Source organism: Liolophura sinensis, chromosome 7 (genome assembly GCF_032854445.1).
Source record: "Liolophura sinensis isolate JHLJ2023 chromosome 7, CUHK_Ljap_v2, whole genome shotgun sequence".
Taxonomy (NCBI): Eukaryota; Metazoa; Mollusca; class Polyplacophora; order Chitonida; family Chitonidae; genus Liolophura; species Liolophura sinensis.
This window is the reverse complement of record NC_088301.1, coordinates 18,011,576-18,027,077: the sequence shown is the minus strand read 5'-3', so window position 1 is coordinate 18,027,077 and position 15,502 is coordinate 18,011,576. Positions and strand designations below refer to the sequence as shown.

Sequence of the window (15,502 nt, the reverse complement as noted above, 5' to 3'; positions counted from 1 at the left end):
GCATTTATGCCTGTATGGTTTTCCGCATTGTGGAATACATGCATCCGTTTGGACTTGACACCGTTGTGCATGTAAGTACTTTAGTATTTGTATAGATACTGCTATCCTTTCTTGTTAAACTTAAGTACTTTAGTATTTGTAAAAGTCTTATTAAACCTAATAAATTGTTGTAAAATAAAATCTGCTGGTTTTGGTTACTTTTTTGTGCGGCTAAACTGTCGTGTATTTTGAACAAGCCATCTCTATATAATACAGACAGTTTGGTTCCTAACACGATGTACAAATAGCAAATAAAGCTGGTAACAGGGAAGCGGCCGTCGCTTCCCAATGATTAATGGAAGATAGTCGATATAGAATGCATGCCATCAAATTCAAATTTAAAACTCATATCCCATGGATAATTCCGAGGTCGAATAAAAATACAGATATTTCAGTCATTCTGTCATAAAAGGAACATCTTGATGTAATAACCATGGACACTCTAAGTGCCCCGCCCATAGCCTCGGGAAAAGAGGTATTGGGTGCAAATGCATTATTTGTATTCAGGACTAAAGACAAAATAATTACTTTTCCTTGTAACAGGACAATCAGGAAAACTGAATTCAAATCTCGCTATGACGTTCTTAACGCGTTTTGTGATAAGAAGGTGTATGTTTATGTATTCATATAAATGTTGTGGTGTATAATTTGTTTATTGTTTGTGTGGAGAATATGAAGGTCTGACAGCAACTTGCGAATTGTCGTTGGTTTTCACCGTGGTCTGCTGAGTTTCCTCCCACAATAATGCTGACCGCCGTTGTATAGGTGAAATATTATTGAATATGGCGTAAAACACTAATCCAATATTAGGTGTTCTATGCATTCTTGAATTGCTTTTGTATGCACTGTTGTAAACCAAAGCTAATGCATTTGGTATCATTGTGCACATGTCTCATTGTACATTAATACATTGTTTGAACGGGGCCTTCTGGTGTTGTCATTTTATTCACCAGTTGTTAATTCACTACATTACTTTGCTTAAAACGCAGCTAACTCTGTACTCAGATTTGGGTGCTGTTTATTTCTAGTGTTACTGGATCGTTACATAAGTAACTAGCAACATTGCTGTGTGAATCATGTCACTTGCCATTCAGACGAGTCTTGTTTGTGGTAACGCGCAGTGTACTTGGCCAGTCCTCTTTGTGCTGAATGACAATCAAACGAGGAAGTCTTACGCACGCCACGAGTCACGATGTGCCGCAGTATCTGTAGTGACACCTCATCAGGATAACCAATCAGATAAATAAATCATATGTGTGAGTGTCTACAGGTATCTGATAAACTTTGTGTTCACATCACACAGCATCCCAGGAAGGGATTATAAAGGATAGATATAACATACTAATTTGAAAGCTTTACTGGCACAGAAGGAGACTGTAGGTTTACACCTGATCTGTCAGTCCGTCAGTGAACCATTCCGTCAGTTTGTATGTAAGTCATTCCGTCAGTCTGTTAGTCCGTCATGCTGTCAGTCTGTTAATCCGGAAGTCGAGGTAAACCACCGACCTTTGGCTGGTTACTAACGAACTTTCCCAGAATGTACACAAACTCACACCAAAATGGTGGAAATCAAGAAGTTTTCAACGAACGTTAAACTGAGCAAACGGAAATGCGAGGGATGTCGACCGCTTATTGCCACATGGGCCTCATGCACAAGCAGATCTTCAAAGTATCTGCCCAAAGCCGAGTTGGGGCCTTTTCGCACTGTCAATAATGTTAAAATACTGTTCGAAATGGCACAGCAATGTACAACTTACAAATGTACATCTTACATATGACGGTCATGTGCCCAGCTAAGCTTTCCCACAAGACCCTCTTACCTAAAACTAAAACTCAGTCCTGTCACCCGGGCAGTCCTCCAAGTGCCCAAACTGTAAGCGACATAAAAAGGTTTTCCGTTATTTTCTGTAATTCTGAATTTAGGTCACCTTCGTATCTGGGAATAACAGAGATCATAAAGTCGCAATTACCACAAATACAACACTTATTGCCTCGAACAGCCTACGAATTTCTCAGACAGCCATTTTCAAATCACCTCCTCTGAAAATCAAGATCATCTCCTAATTTAACAATAATTGGTTATAGTTCCCTGCGTTCGTTGTTAAAAACATAATGTTAAAACTCTCAAATGCATTACCCATCAACATTTCAATGGTGAAGTCTTTATGGTGCCATTCCAAACTTTCCATCAATTTATCTTTTTCCGGACCATGAAAATGGCGACTAGCCATCTGTGGTTTGCTTTCAATGTGACAGGTCCCTTTTTGTTAATTGTAACTTATAATAGTCTTTGTTTATAACAAATAACTAGGCAATATGAAGTCAGAATTACTACATAAAAAAGAAAGCTTGTTTGTAGCACACAGATTTTTACATAATCAGGGTAGCACACTCGAAACGCCGAGTCTCGTGTGAGTAAATAGAAAATTACAGATCTGTGTTTGCGAAGGCTAAAAGCTGAGAAGAATGAAACAGATCTCAGATTTATGTGCAGCTATGTCCGAGTGTCAGTCCATCGAGCCGACGTAGGCCCCTGTTCTTTGCTAACAACAAACTATATAGGCTTTCCATCAGTGAACAAGTAAACTTATACGTGATCCTTCTGCGTCTTGCTGACAAGGAGATTTATTACATCAGCTGTAGGCCATACACTTTCAATATTTGCACCATGTGATAACAGTTTTAAAACGAATATTGCTTATCTCATAATACGGCAGTCTGCAAGAAGTGCTAAATTCACAGGAGAGTTGTACTATTACCTAAGTAGATTTTTGTAACACGGTAAGGTAACTTCCTTGTTAGTTAAAAGAAGACTGCCAGTGCAGAGCATTCCACTGGCTTTTGAATAATTATGACGTCACCCGAAGCATTGTGAATTAAAAAAATGTATTCTAACTGCATTGTTAAAAACCTAACATTTCCCATATCTTTGAACGTGTTTAACTCCGCCCAATATCCAGCATTCCACTACTTTTTGAATAATTATGACGTCACCCGAAGCATTCTGAATGTGTAGAGCTTACGTGACACTGACTCAAGACAAGTGTGGTAGCATGTATGAGTGATTTGACAGACTCTGTAGGCGAAATAGATCACAGATATAAAATTACAGGCAAGGGTTTATTTTCATATCATTTGTGCGTATACAATTCTTCTATGTGGGTGCCTCAAACAGTCTACTCGACACATATATGTCTTGCTGTTATGAGAAGATACCGTAGTTGTCGTTCACACACATGAGCGAACATGTTTAGTAGATGTGGGAAGAAGTTTCCACCTGTACAGATTTAGCTTCTGGAAAGATTTCATATCTTATGAGAATTCCTTGTGTCTTGCAAATTATATCAGGATAGAATTAGAGTTCTGTGATCAGCCCTTAGAACTGAACAGAGTTTGTCCTCAGACATGGAGGACACAAAAAACAGATCTGCAGAGTTCTTCTCTTTGTGATGGGAATAACATTTGGTAAGTGATCTACATGTACTTCAGGAAAAGCGTATCTGTTCATTTTGGCATTCTGGAAAACACACCCCAAACAAACGACTTGGGTGAAGCCGGTCTCTTAATTAAGGAGGTTTTCATTGAAATATGAAACCAGTACAACCATTCTATTGACAGATAAAGCTTTAGTGTGACATTTTAGAATGTCTCTCTGATCTCGTTGCCCTCACTTACGGAGTGCCACTGACTTTCCACTTACTTACACTGGTGCTTGCTTACAGAGACAATAGCTACACCCCTACTTTGGACTTACTATCGGTCGTGATAATGCAGTTTATAATGCTGGCGAAATGCTACTCTTTGCCAAAGACACAAAAAAGGAATGAAAGTATGGTGTCTTCATGTCTGGTGTCAATGTTCCAAGGCCTGTCTCCAAACCTGCTATCCCAATCCTAAGCAAGTTAATATATAAATGAATCTCTGAATGCGTACAAAACAATACATGTGTTTTAGTGCATGGTATCCAGCCAGATATTAATGTACTGACGAAATTGTCTAGGAATTGATTAACACACCTGGAAACAGGTCTTGTGATTATCAAACATGGAGGCTAGTTTAGAAATGAGTGGTGTACAAATGTACAGATTATCTTACACTATAATGATATATGTAAGAGAAACCAAAAATACAGCAAGAGTTATTCACCCTTATCTCAGATTATCAATCTGCATGTTTACCAATTCTCCCAACAAATGTTTAACTTGAATCGATTATAAGTTATGAAACCAGTTAAGCAGATAAGCCTATAGACCGTCCATTACACGAAGTCAGTGGTATATGACCGCGTGATATCACAGAGTCGCAGCGGCTTTCAAATTTCCGGTCCACATTTTCGATAGGACATTACTTCCACTACTACGATTAAGTTGCATGTAAACAAACATCCATTCCGATCACTGACCCGGAATGTTTGTTTTCAAATATTGTTTTTCAGTATTTACCAGGAGCTAGGCGTTTATAAGATTGGATTTAGACGTTCACCAATGTCTACCAGATAGAAGCTTTCAGCACCTTGCAGGTGACTAGACGTATGCTACTGCACCGCCCGAATGGTCTTACTTATCCACACTGTAAAAACTGATTCTGTATTTTTGGAGTAAATCCTGCTAGTACTGCAGTTTGGACTACTGCTCCTATCCCGGGAGATAAACAACTCTGTCCTGAATGTATTTATGTACAGCCGATTGTGTAGTTACATATTGCGCGAGGGATTATGTCTCGTGTTCCTTTCGCAACCGTAGAGCTGTGAGGGTGCAAACACCAATCACACACCTGTGTACACCATTGTATTGTAAATTTACAGGTAAACTGAGTGTACATAAATCTACAGTAATTACATTGTAATAGTACATCTATGAAGTGGATTTTGTAGATGTACTCGATTTCTCCCCCGAATGCATGTCAGAGAATATACATGTATAAGTGTTATGCAAACGTATACAGAGATAACGTACAGTTTTAAAACACTCAGTGAGTTCTTTAGAAGAGGATCTGCCCCGACAACCTCTACAGTCAACAGGCTATTGTGTCATGTCTGGGAAAGCGTATATGTTTGACGAGGTGTGCAGTCGTCTATGTTAACGTCAGCTGTTACTGATTATGGTCATGCTAAAGTAGTCTTCATACCACTACATATACCTCATGATAAAATGTGTCTGAAACAAGGAATTAGAAACCAGTCTCCACATGCCTAATACACTGTTTGCCTTACGCACCAAAGACACCTATAACTTGCATGTGGACAGATATAAAATGAATTCAACAACTCATCATGCCGATAGAAAATCACCAGTCACCAAACAGTGGCCTTACACAGTAAACACTTTAAAAGTGTGTATAAAAGGTTGCTAAAAATGCTACAGCAAGCTACATTTTGAGCTGCTCGATAAATTATTCTGTTTGTCTGTCGGTCAGTTGACTGGCCTGAAACCATAAAAGTCCTTGTGGTTAGCGTACTAGCCTAGCACAATGACCCAGGAGTATCTCAACTATAACTCTGGTGTGAGTTCAAGTTCAGCTCATGCTGGCTTCCTCTCCGGTCCTACGTAGGAAGTTCTGACAGCAGCCTGCGAATGGACCCTGGTTTTCTAGGATTCTATCTGATTTCTTCCCACCATACTACTCAGTTCTCTTGTAAAAGCAAACTCTTCTCCAGTACGGTTCAAATAATACCTGTCAAATAACAATAGGAAATATATAACCATTGTGAATCCCAATATGGTGAGTTCAGCGTGCCTATTGATAAAAATCAGCTGGCGTACGGCGTAAAACACCATTCAAATAAATAAATATACACAACGAAAATCATAAATTGTAAAAATTTGTGACAACCAAACAATCGGATTTTAACCACAATCATGACATATGGAGTTTCCACTAAGAATCCGTCGTAATCAATAAACTTCACGGCAGTGAAATTAAAGATTTAACTTGGATATAAAAGATGCATTTCTCAATTTGTATTTTTATTTCTTTCTCATATAGCAGGAACAAAATAATATTACTTGTACGTGTCATACATGTATTTTTGCAAGAACGGAACTTAATGGGATATTTGAATATATCTTACTAATGCCTGAGCTCTCTAAAGCATTTTGTGTTTGTTTTTTTTTTTAGTTTCTTTGTATTCTTTGAATTAAAAACCTGTATATTTTTCCATGAGTAAAGATTCCCAAGACTATTTCCTAAAAACTTAACATCAAATTAAAACATTAAATCTAGAATTATAACGTGCAAGAAACAAATAAAACCTGTCCAGACGTCTCTGTATGCTAAAGTTGATTCCGTCTGTCTCTGAATTTCAGTTTTTGGGCAGCTGTGTGGGAACTGTTTGAGTCAGTGTAATGAAGAAACTGGATTATGTTCCGGAAACTGTACTCTTGGCTGGGATGGTCCTATTTGCTCTAGACGTAAGTAACACGTTTCCATATACAAAGCTGTATATAAGATATGTGATCATAAGTATACTTACGTAATTGGCAATGTTTTTATTTTTCTGTTAAACAAGATAAAGTTAAATGTAATAAATATGTATATTTACATTTGGCATAATACAAAAGATACAAAGGCCAAAACATTTATTAGAATTTCTTTTATTTATATGATTGGTGGTTTACGCCGTGCTTAAGAATCTAAATTCTATTAGAAGCATTCTCAAATGTGTGTGAGTTTTAATGTTAAAGATGTCAAAAAATGAAATTCCAGCTACAGCATCGACGGGTCGGAGAATCCTTTTGCTGATTGATTTCCTCTGAAAACGTTACATGCATGTAAATGTAAATGTTGATATACATTTAGCTTAAAAAATGTAAGCTTTGTAAAGATAAATCATGTGATTGTTAGTAAATAATTTAAATAGCGTATTTGTGAAATTATCCAAAATAAAACCTTATGATTTAAGCGTATAATCCAGAAATGAAGTCCTTTAGCAGTTATTTGCGTACCTGTACTACTTGTACCACACATCTTTACGAATTATAAATCCTGTACAAAATGACAATTTGCTGGCGCTGTGGTGCAAACCGTCGTTCTGCCTGAAGACAAATGACCTTGACCAGATCCGGTTGCTTTGCCTCTGGCATTATGTCAGTAGGTTTGTGAATAGCTTGGCAAGATGCGACAATTTCGTTTTTCCTCAAATTTGACCCCCGCTTTTGTAAGATATACATCGTAGAGGATTTAATCCGAAGTGAAATCTAGTTTATATAAGTTCTTCATTTCTAAGGCAAGTTCTTAGCATTAATAACCGAAGGACATGTCGTTTGCTGTATGTGTATACAATCAGTTTTAAACGTTTTGAAAATTAACATGGAAAAACATTTTGCCATGATTTCTGAAACGTTACAAACAATATTCAGCTAACATTAAGATTTAACGTCTTCTTGGTTCTATTATTGTGCTTATGATGACAGAAAATGTGGCATTTAATCAAAGCACGACGCAGTCTTCGGATTATCTCGAGGGAGGCTTTACCTTCGTCTCCAGACTCGCCGTTGATGGTAGGACTGGCCATGAGTTTTACAACACACCATATACATGTACTCACACCGGAAGGAATTCAAACCCCGCGTTCTGGACGGTGACACTGGATGCGCGGTACAACATCTACAGGTTCAGAATATATAACAGGACGTGTGACGGAGAGTGTAAGTTTGCTTTTAATCCTTTCAAAAGAACCCGACCTGCTGGGCAGGCGTTATGGTTTTTTCTTTCAGAAGGTCATTAACCAATGGCCTGTGAGGTTACAGTATCGAATCTAGCTCTCGCTTATTTTGCGGCTTTAAAGGATACATGAAAATGGCCTATAAAACAAAAATAATGTTTCCATGCAAAATGAAAAAAATATGGCCCGGAATTTTTGTTAAAAAATAATATTACATTTTGGGAGCATTTTTTGCCTACCACCTCTCAATATTATGCAAATGTTCCGTCAGCGGTAGGATTGCTTCTGGAATTACGTCATGGTTGATCTTGTTCGGAACTCGGTGAACACACCCGATGTGCCCCGAGCCCGATAAACCGCGTCGCTACAATGTAGGCAAAGTGACATGTACACAGATACTGCATGGTTTCTTAGGGTCAGCTTAGAGCCCCTCCACGCCCCTAGACCTGTCCCCATTTAGCCTGTTCACCAAAATTTCACGTCCCCATTCGCCCAGTGAGCGCTGGGGCATTAAAAAAAACTGTACTTTGAAGCCAATTCCCCCCACCCCACCCCAAAGTGAAAGTTGAAAACTTTGCTTGTATTGTTATATGTTATTACACATGATATATGTTATTACACATGATGATCTGCACATTAAGAAATAGAACCAAAGCGCTTCTTCGTGCATACTCTAAGTCAGGTGATTTGTCCGATACCTGACAAGAGCGTTGATTTCCCACAGGTTTATTTCGCATTCAGGGATATTATGTCCATTTAACCCATATCTGTGGTCAATCCTGGGTCGAGTCACACCTAAGACCTTAAACGAGGAAGTTGCAACTTCCTCGCTTGGCGTTCAGCATGAATGGGATACTGCATCAACTGGTTGACCCTTATCAGTATAATGGCTCGGGCGGGCCGCATCGTTCCTTTCGGTAATGCGTCTCAGTGAAGCAGCACTAAATAAAAGAGCCGTGGATGTCCGTCCTACAATAACTTACATGCACTGTAAAGGTTCCTTCGTCGTCATATGACTGAAAAATTGTTGAGTACGACGTTAAACCCAAAGCATTCCCTCACTTTGACCTATAAACAAAAAGTCATCTTGAATATTATTGACAATCACGGGAGATGCCACGTAACTAAGAAAGCGCGAAAACTTCGTGTTGCTAAAGCACTGAGACGACAAACAAGCATTTCGCCGAAATTGTCGAAACAGAGACGTGCTAAGTGGCCAGTCGTCACCCAGTTGGGTCATTTATCAGAGAATCAAAAACGTCAAAATCTTATGCCGTTGACTTCAAATCACTCAGAATGAGTCAGGGTTCAGTCCCTTGACGTTACAGAGTTCACATTATATCTTCAAACTGCCATATTTAAAAAAAATGTGTTAGGCAATGCAAACAAACCACTCAACTATATATTATCCCAAACACATTTCCCACAGTTTCATGAAATTCTGTTCACAACTTCAGGAAGAGCTGCGCTGACAAAGTCTGTGATTATTTAAGTTAAAACTCTCTCTTTAAATAGCCACACTCGAGTAAACTTGATCAATAATTCACAAAATTAACCAAAAATCTCGCTCTCCTAGACATACTGTCCCTAAGAAAGCTGTCAGGTATGGAAAAAGTCCATTTAAAACTATATGAGTTGCTCAAATATGTAAAAAAAGGCAGACGGACAAATAGACAGGCGGACAAAAATGCTCGTACACGGCTAGTCATAGAACAATACTCAGGGACACTATAAATATGTGCACTATTTATTCGTACTGCATAATGGATTAATGCAAAAAATCACAACACTAAAGAAATTAAAATGAGAAATGTTGAGGTTAACTGCTAAAATTTTTGATTTACATCAGCGCTTTCCTCAGCCATACAATAATCACTGGATTAATTAGACGCATGACATTTACATCGTGTAGTAGATATAAACACGCATGTCCTTCCAATACAAATGAAATCTACTACTTCTACATGAACTTCCGCGTAACTATCTTCCCTTATGATTATATACATGTATATAAATTAAACACACTGTGAAGCTAATTTTAATAATCAAAATTATCCTCGGAAATTTGACTACATTTTGTTTTATCGGTTGACATATTAATTCGCCTAATGTATTCAACAGGCACTAGCTCTAGTCCACCAAGTCCTGTGCTTTGTGTTTTAGGTGGCACCCGACTTAACGGCTTCACTCTTTCCGTGGGTAACTCCTCCCAGAATTACAAAATCTGTTACCAGGACATCACCACAGCCCCAACAGGTCCCGGGGAGATCATCGACGGAGTTTGTAATGGTGGTCCTGTATTTGGGGACACCGTGAAGATTATGATAACGAATTCCCCATTTCTTACTCTGTGTGAGGTGCAGATTTTCGGTAAGGTATCTGAGAACACGACTTACACCATCCACATGTATAATAGTTAATTACATGAGAAGGATTTAGTGTTATGTGACATGTGACAAGTATCAAAGCACACAAGGAAAGAGTCATAAAAGGAGTTGACATGTGGTTGACAAAATTATAGCATTTCACTATGTAAAGAAACAAACCGTACTTATCCGGAATACGTCATTGCCATCAAATTAGAATGCACAGTTCATTTTGTTACTGTCTCAATATGTTCTTTTCATGATACCAGTTTTTTTCAAAACATATAGATATACTGTCATTACTGCAAGTCTAATGCAAGGCATGATGAAAAGATATTCTCTAATTCCATGCAGATCGCACGATGGCAATTAACACATTATTAAGTAAAGGAAAACAATTTAATGTCAAACAAAAAAAATCATGAATAGTTTACAACAATCTATTAGGAAAGCGGTTGTGGGGGTATGATATGAATAAGCTTAAGTAATAAAAAAAAGCAGAATAAGATACAATATTCGATTACATGTATAAAAAGTATTGTCTGGCTTTTGAAGGTAAGATTTCTACTTATGTTCCCTGTAGATGTATATTTATATCGGAGCGAAATGACCAATGTGTAAGCCTGCTGTATCAGTTATTGATTATGTATGCATCAGTGTGTACCCCCGGGACGTATGGAACAGAATGTGAGAAGAGATGTGGGAAGTGTGCTAAAGGACCGTATGCCTGCAACACAATATCAGGGCTCTGTCCCCAAAAAACACCCAGATGCATGCCGGGGTATGTTGGTGAGAAATGTCACACAGGTAAGATTTACACAGGGAGTGACATCGACGTGAAATCATAACAAATTAATAGTAAACGTGAAACGGAGTTCGAATGTGGCAGCCGATTTTGTAACAGCCATTTGTTTTCAGCGAAACAAAACCTTTAACGTTAATATAAATATTAGTACAAAACATTGTTTAGAGACTCTTCCAGAAAGTACATATACGCCCTATCTAAGAAGGTTTCTGGAATTTTGATATGATTTTAACGGGTTATTGATATATCTGTAAGTTTTACAAACCCAGGGACAGGTGGAAATGGACTACAGACCTCTATACGTGCACTTAAGCTTTATTGTTCTATTTTCTCACCGGACAGCTGCAGGCAGTGACATGCATGTGAGTGCTTCAAAATTTGTGTACCGATAACATTGAAAATTGCCCTGTATAGTGCTAATAGACATACAAATGAGAATGTCCATCTCTCTCATGATACTGTAAACCACTCGTTCAAAGTAAAGTTTCTAGCTTGTACTCTATTTGTGTCAAAATATGTTTTGATTCCTTGATTTGCATATATAACAGTGTGTACCCACGGGACGTATGGACCTGACTGTCAGAAGAGATGCGGGAACTGTACTAATGGACCGTCTATCTGTAACACAATATCCGGGCACTGTCCACAGGAAAGGCCCATTTGCATGCCGGGATACTCACCTCCGAAATGTGACACAGGTTACTCTGAAAATGTTATAGCCAGCTACAAACAAATGCCACATTTATTTCTCTCCGGGATGTACAAACCATTTTCAATGAAATCACAGAACAAAACCAACCATTGAAGAAATGACTCGTGATGCCTGACATAGGCAATGGATATAAACACTTTACAATCATATAGCCTCCTTTGGTTTCCCATGTCTCTATCTCTATTTTGCATACACTAAATGTTTGGAAGCCTTCTACGAACTTCACCAGAAGTGCACGGAATACAAAATCGGAAAATATGAATATATTTATTATCAATGCCGCCTCAGTATCAGTGTCACCTACGAAATGACGTGTTTTGCAGAATGTACAAACAACACGTGGGGGAACGATTGTGTACAGTCATGTGGACACTGTTACAACAAAACCGAGTGTGATGCAATCACTGGTGAATGTCCCGTAGTGGTGGGGAATCCCCAGTGTGACCCTGGATATTCCGGAAATGATTGTATGACAAGTGAGTGTACAGTTGTATAGGGTTGTATGCACCCGCTGGGACTTCCTTTGCAAAATTCGTTGAAAACATAAATGTAAAATAAATGTAAAAAAGACCCGGTGCAACTAGACTGGAAATCGTCCCACCGTCACTCTTCTCTCTGTAGCACATTGTCTGCGAAATGTGGCAAGGGCTGCCCGGTATACGGTTGAATTTGTTATGTAACAGGTTTAAGTCGATGGAATGGGCCGAGCTAAACTAGTCGTTGCTAACCACCAGCTTCCTTTATGCCGTTAAATACATAGGATAATATCCTTTTCCGTCTAATTTTAGTATTTGAGACAAGATTTGTCTTACGAATTATACCGTGAACATAAGACGGTGTCTTTAAAGGACATTTATTACGAAGTCAGACCGGTGTCTTTGATAGACATTTATTGCGAAGCCTAATTGATAAACAGGCTCCCCCTTTCTCAGTGTAATTGTACGAAGTAGAAAAAAAATTCTTGGGCGGTTCAAATTGCGCCCCAACCCCCTCCCCAAGTACATTACCTGGCTTTGTTTAGCACTAAAAAGTATGCAATTATAGAATCGAACTCGTTATACCATTCCACACAACGCTTTCATCGCACGCATGTTACCACGGCACAAATGCAGACAGTGCCTCAGAAGCCATGTAATATAATAGTGAATGCAGAGCTCTTTGAACTTTTTTTCGCGTGAACCAACACCATATTCAGTTATAGCTTACTACTCCCTAACTAGGCACCAAATGTGTGGAAAAGATTTTAGTTCACGCAATCATGTTTTTATTATGAAGGGAATTCCCGCAGGAAAACGCCTTAAAATGGGAAAATCTGCTTTGACCCTTCTTTTGTCTTTTGATGAAACAAAAATTATAAATTGCATTACTCCAATTTTTCACACACGTTCTTCAATAATTTTACTTGATATTCAAATAGGTTTTACTTGTTTTTTTGGATGAAAAAATTACGCTTCACCGCTGCGCCAAAGGGGGGAGATTTCCTATCTAGTTGCAAAGGATTCTTCAAACCCTACATTAGTTTGTCCTAACTACGCAGCATTATGCACCGTTTACTTTTAGTCTATCTTCATCGTGCTTTAAAGGTTCAGAAAAGGTAAATTTAAAAGTGCGAAAAGTCAGTTGTAAATGTGATCTTCGGTATTTTTTCGATTTTGTTTCAAAAAAAAAGGCACTTGGGAATAATTTTTGTATGGTGGGTATTTGGGACCACTTCTTGGTATATATTATCTTTGTGCAGTAAAGTTATCAATGAAGATGTAACGCAATGTCATTGAATCAGTACATTTGCACTAGAATTTGGTCTTCTCAACCAGCTAATGAGTTCATCCTGGATTTTGATCATATTTATTTCTTAAATATATACGTAAAGAGTACCATAATTCAGATTAAAGGAGGTGTTTGGATATAAACAAAAAATTTCCATTGAAGCAAATTTATTAGATATCTATCACATCTTTATTTTATGGGAGCGAGGGCATTCTGTTTTCTTTGCTCATTGTTGTCGGGGACCTGTCGTTGTTTGGCTATAAGCAACCTCGATGCTTTATTAAGTATTAAGTCACTGAATTTCAGCGGTCTAGCCTCCAATGCGGTCCCTCTGAGTTCAAAACCAGCGCTGACCGGCTTTAAGTCGGGTCGTACACAGAAAGGTCTATCAACAACTTGTGGGTGGTCAAAATTTTTCTGATGGCTCTGTCTGATTTCCTTCAACGATTATGTTCACTACCGTCGTATAAGTGAAATATTCTTGAGTATGACGTAAAGCAACAACTGAGTAAATAAATAAGTAAAAAAAAATCATAAAGAATAAATCAAATTTCAAATTCCTACCACTCAAATATACGTATTCAAAATTAACTGGAAGGAAAAGCGATCTCTATATATACCCCAACAAAAATTCTGTATCAGCACCTCATCAGCACTGCCTCGCTACGTCGCTACCTTGCACCCTCGCCCTTTGCAAAGGTCGAGGTAGCGAGGCGAGGCAGTGAGGTCGCGAGATAATGTTAATCTCGCTATCTCGTATCACTGCCTCGCCTCGCTATCTTGCTATTTCATTACCTCGTTGGCTAGCTACCTCGTTATCTCGTTGCCTCGCCCTGCATTAAAAAAGGTCGAGGAAGCCAGGTAGCGAGATGTCCTCTATCTGCTTCTATATTATTTAGAACATCAATATGCCAAGGCGATATATACCAAGAGATCGTCCCAAATACCTACCATACAAAAGTATTTTCAAATGTTCTTTTCTGCCGAGGACCGCTTCGGTTGCCTAATGATTTCAGCGTCCGCCTCGAAGTCGGGAGAACCGGTATTAAAATGGCACTCAAAATCAGGGGTTTGAACACGGAAGCTAGACTGGTTGGCTCGGTGTCATTATAATGTCACTGGATGGTGTGTCATGGTTGGTGCCTTCGGCATGATACTTCAGTGGCGGCAGCACTTTGGCGGCATGGGCTCGCCCTGTCACAAGAAGACGTAGTATATGTACACACACCTAATGACTCCTTAGTATCATATAACTGAAAAATTGTTAAGCACGGCATCAAATCCCAAGCATACACACATTCATATATTATCTTGAAAGAAAAAACCGAAAAAGAAATATTCAAGATAACATTTGCAAATAAGTTTTCGTATACTTTCATCTGATTTTGATATCAATGTTACGTTTTCTTCTTGCTTATATGACTCTCATGTTCACATTATACTGACACTGTAGTAACCAGTCCCGTTTCCTTGTTCTAACCTTTCAGTGGTGAGTGCCAAGTGACGCAGCAAATAGCACTATTTTATAGTCTTTGGTATAGCCCGACCCGGGTTTGATCCCAAGTCCCACCACAGACAAACAAACCATCAAAATGGTTGGCTCTCGCGTCAATGGGAAATAATTCTATATGAATGTATGTAGAGGAGTAGAGAACCATACATGTATACAACAAAAAGATGTATGACAAAGTATCTTAAACCATATTCGCATAAGTCGTTATGAGTATAGTCACACTGCATATGCAGACACCAGACAATGCCTCATTCTATCGCATTATGCAGACACCGGGTCGACCAGTACATGTACTTCGCCTATTCCTCAAGTGAGTGATACCAAAGTTAACGACTTGAAAGTTTCACGCAGGTATGCCTCGACTCAAGTTAGCCTATTATCAAGGTCCTGCGATATATCAACTCGTTGATAGATATACAATGTTGATTGGTACATGTATTTACTGTTTTCATTTCAGAAGACAAAGTGTCGCTTGTAAGTGAGGTTGACCCTGCGAGTATAGGTGGTGGATTGGCCGCAGCTGTGGTGCTCATCGTCATAGTTGTTGTTGTCATTGTCATAGCTAGGTATGTGTATTTGATATGTGTTTTGACACTGTGAAATAACAATTTAACTGTTAGTTATTCTGAATTGAAAG

General features: G+C 38.6%; 1 long non-coding RNA gene across 1 annotated transcript; it reads left to right on the top strand.

The window, feature by feature from the left end:
• The first annotated feature begins 11,312 nt into the window (after window positions 1-11,312).
• Window positions 11,313-15,432, top strand: LOC135469690 (uncharacterized). Its single transcript, XR_010444348.1, has 3 exons — window positions 11,313-11,571; window positions 11,909-12,061; window positions 15,323-15,432. It is a non-coding gene; the product is annotated as an uncharacterized LOC135469690 (long non-coding RNA).
• Window positions 15,433-15,502: the final 70 nt, after the last annotated feature.